Raw genomic sequence first — 4,636 nt, 5'->3', positions numbered from 1 at the left:
TAATTGAGAATCTGTACGGTTTGGTCAGGCAACCAATATTGAAACTATATTGATTACTGTACTGATACTGTGGGAGGTATTATAAAACTGATATGACCCAATTTAAGCTAATTAAGGTCCAACCTGTAAAACCAGTTGGTAGCGTGTCGTACTATGCCAAGCGTTCTAACATTGGCTGTGCAGATATACTAAACTGATGTCTTGAAGGAATAAAGAGTCACCCTCAGTTGGTAGGTGCTTCAATGAGATATGTGTCACCCTCAACTGACAGGTGAACACCTTATCAACCAGTAATTATCATGTCGACATTTGTAACCTATGCTAGCTACGTAGTTCTGAACTTAGAGATTGCAACTAAGGGTCATAACCTATAATAAGAGGTGAGCCCCCATCCCTAAGCTCGCATGGTGCAAAATCTTACTACTAACTGGACTAACACTAATAATGAACTGAACTAAGATCAACTAAATGTTATTACTTAACTGATAATGCTCATCATGAATATGAATATCTGAGTATACTGATTTGATTCATAGACTGACTGACGGAATACTTGAAAATCAAATTTATGTAAATCACCTAGGTATTGGGTGTTCATAACCCACCAGCACTAAATGAATTAACAATAATGCCATAAAAACATTAAAACCATAGTAGAGGGTCATTGTTTAAAATTCATAACTTAGGCAATGCATCAAACACATGAGAGTCATGAACTTATGCGTGGGAAAGAGTAAAGCATGAGAAAATAACCTGATTACAAGTCTAAAAATCATAACTTGGGGAATCAATGAGAAACTTTCAACATTCAAAACATGCAATGTTCATTCCTCTTGAATACACTCATAAACATAACTTGTAATTAAATTAGCCAGAGGTTCATAAAGAACATCTCACATACCTCACTAGATAGATTCTTGTACTCCATGGGTGAAAGGAACCCATGGATGAACATCACACATACCTCACTAGATGAATTCGTGTAGATTCTTAGGAATCTGATGAGGTTTGAAGCTTAAATTCCTTGCATATTTGAGAATGGAATAGGGTTTGTTCTTGAGGAAAGGGAGGCTTCTTTTGAGATAATTTGTGACTAAAATTGCAAATAATATTCAATAGGGATTTAATTATCGTATTATGGACTGATTGGATAAAGGGAAATAATAAAAAGCTGGAAGGGTGACGGAGGGCATGCCGTGGGCTCCAGTGCTGTGTAGTGGAGGAGGTGTCGCGAGCTCATCCTTGTGCTGCTTCTATTTTAGATTTCCAAACATGACTTTACGCTGATCCAAAAATTCCAAAACTCACCCAATATGTACTTTGAACTTCCCTGATCCTGAATTAACTTAAAAATTGACATTTTAAGGTTGGGAAGTTCAAAAATAAAATCATCGAATTTTAGGGGCCTTGGAAAGTCTACGTCCCAACACTTAGTGAAATTTCAAAGTCCTTGACCCCTCTACCCTTTTTAACATGCAATCATGAACTGAATTAAGCTACGATCTTATGGGGAAATACAATATCTCCTCCTTGGGAACATTTGTCCTCGAATGAGACTGGTTTAGCTGAGAATAGTGAGGAAACTGAGTTCATGAACTAAACATGAATTACTTAAAACATAATTACGTAACTGAGTCTGAAACATGATACATGAATTCAACTAAGTGTATGCAATTACGTGAGATGGGATACATAGATGAACCTGAGAATAAAAAACAGTCAATCTAAGGAAGATCATTAACTCAAGCTGAATCTAGATTTGCAGAGAAAAGTTGAGGGTACTTGGTTCACATATTTGCCTCTTCTTCCCATGAGGCTCACTCAACAGACTGATTCTGCCAAAAGACCTTGACTAAGTAAACTTCTTTGTTCCTTAGTCTACAACTATGACGATCAAGGACATCAACTGGGATTTATTTGTAGGGAAGGCTATCTTGAATATCCATACTTTCTAAGGGAACAGTAATAGATGAACCGCTAATACAGTTCTTAAACATTATAATATAAAACATTGGATGCACTGATGCTAAATCTGCAGGCAACAACGACGCATCAACTTTTTTTAAACACCAATAGCTACATAATATAGGGCTTCATTTTCACCTCTTTCTTCTTAAATTTCCAAGTACATAACCAAATTAATTTTATGCTAAAGTGCTTAGGAGCATTGGGTCAATATAAGAATAATCCGAGAAGGGAAAAGGCTACATATGAGGCTACCAAAGAACACAAAATACAGGCTCAACGGGGCTAACTAGGATTATTCACAAGGGTAGATAAAAGAGTGTAGTATCATGGCTATCAAAGAAATGTCTATATCATCTCCTGAAACCACACTGTTTATTTTGCTTTGCACACACACACCAGTCAAGTTCTAGACATCAAATGCAATGAAAAATACATAAAACCTCATTTAAAACAAAGCATATTCTTAACTCCTATAGTATTCTCATAGACTATCAACAAAACAATATCATGAATTCAACAGTAAGCCAACAATGTACAAGAGTCATTAACTAGAGCCTAGGAGTTTCAAAAGTAGTAAGTCACACAAACAACATGCTTTTACACAGAAAACAACTTGCATCATCAAATCATACCTAGAACCAACAAGAACATCTAACTTAACAAACAAAAAAGATTTATAATTTACTTCAAAAAAAAGGATATTGGGTTTAAGGAGCGCCCCCATGGAAAAGAACCGAAAAGAACAACCACGGGGTGGGAGAAGTGTGCACCTACTAAACTTCCCAAACAAACTAAAAGTAAAAGATAACATCTTTTTGTAATTTTTCAAATTTACTTAAAAACTAGAAAATCAACTAAAAAGTAAGACCCTACAGTATTACTTCACCCGAAACCATTGGAATTCCCCCCTTCTATACTTAAAAGCTTACTTTGTCCCCAAAGTAAACTAAAAAGTAAGGATAGAAATAATTTCTAAGGCCTCTAGGCCTAACTAGTAACACCTTTTAACTTCAAGAGGGTTTGGGGTCCCCATACTTAGTCTTCACCATGCTCTTTGGCTTAGGTCTTCGATACTCAGACTTCTTATCAATTTGTAACTCAAAGAAAACATAAACTATTTGAATAAAATATTAAAAATACAAAAAAGAAAATACCTACCTTAACTTAGATTGCCTCCCCAACATCACCTGATTTAGTGTCACGGCAAGACCCAACATCACTCTTCAATCGAATTTCTTCATCCTCTTCCTCATACTCAGAGGCCATTTTCTTATTCATTTTTGACCTCTTGTGTGTGACTTATCAAGGTCAACCTCTTTCCCAATAATAGACTTTTCAGGATCATCAATCATCATCACTTCAGGCTTAGATGGTGGTTTGGGCAACTCATTAAGACTATCTAAAGATGTCTGGTGATTTAAACTCTACCCCATACTCATCCACTTCCATCAGTTTAGTCATACATAAATTTCTATAGTGGAAAGGTGTATTGAGCAGCTTTTAAACTATGAAAACCAATTCTTTGTCATCTAATATCATTGTAAGAGTTCCTGCTCTCACATCTATCAACACTTCTTATGTGGCTAAGAATGGATGTCCTAGATTGATTCATACTATGTTATCTGCATCATAATCCAAAACAATAAAATTAGTAAGAATTACAAACTTACCAACCTTTATGAGGACATCCTTAGTTATTCCTTCATGCTTCACTATGGTCTTATCTGACATTTGCAGTATGACAGAGCATGGCCTCGGCTCACCCAACCCAAGATTATTAAACATGGATAGAGGCATTAAATGTATACTCATACCCTAAACACTCAAGACATGGACCACATAACTTCCACCAATATGTGTGGGGAGGGTGAAACTACCTGGGTCCTTAAGCTTCTTGGGCATCTTCTTTATTAACATAGAGCTGCACTCCTTAGTTAACGCCATAATTTCAATATCCTTCAGCTTCACATAATTAGTCACCATATCCTTCAAGTACTTGGAGTACTTCGACATTCCCTGCAAAACATCTAAAAGAGTCAAACTAATGCGAAATTCTTTGAACGTGTCAGAGAACTTCTTGAAACAAGCATTTTCTTTGGCCCTTTTCAGCCTCTATGGGTAAGGTGGTGGAGGTCTTTCATTAACTTACTTAGAAACCTTTGCTTTTGGGTACTCATACTTCGTTATATTATCAACATCTTTGCCTATAACCTATAGTAGAACTAAATCTACATCTACCTCCTTAGCTTTATTTAGAGGTTTGTCATTGAGCTACTTCCTACTTCTCAAAGTTATTGCCATAACCTGCTTTGGATGATGTGTATCACTTGGAAAACCACCTCGAGGCCTGGTATATTATGCTTGTGCTAGTTTCCCTTGATATTGCTCTGACTGTTGCTAAGGCACTTGCTGATTTTTTATCTCAATAGTAATTTCTTCTTGGTTAGCCAGGATCTTTTAAAAGTCTCCTTAATGTTATTGACCTGTGTATTGTGATGCTGCTAAAATTGCTGGTTCTGATTATTTCCCCAAGCATAATTGGGTTGTTTTTGCCAATTTCGGTTGTAGGCATTCGCATAAGTTGTATTATGTGCATTGGCCACAAAATTTATGTGTTAATGATTAGCACCACACATATCTGCTGAGTGGACACTATCATTATAAATCT

The sequence above is a fragment of the Capsicum annuum genome, chromosome 8 (assembly GCF_002878395.1).
Source record: "Capsicum annuum cultivar UCD-10X-F1 chromosome 8, UCD10Xv1.1, whole genome shotgun sequence".
NCBI lineage: Eukaryota > Viridiplantae > Streptophyta > Magnoliopsida > Solanales > Solanaceae > Capsicum > Capsicum annuum.
The sequence above is the reverse complement of the archived record's forward strand: the minus strand, read 5'-3'. Positions refer to the sequence as shown.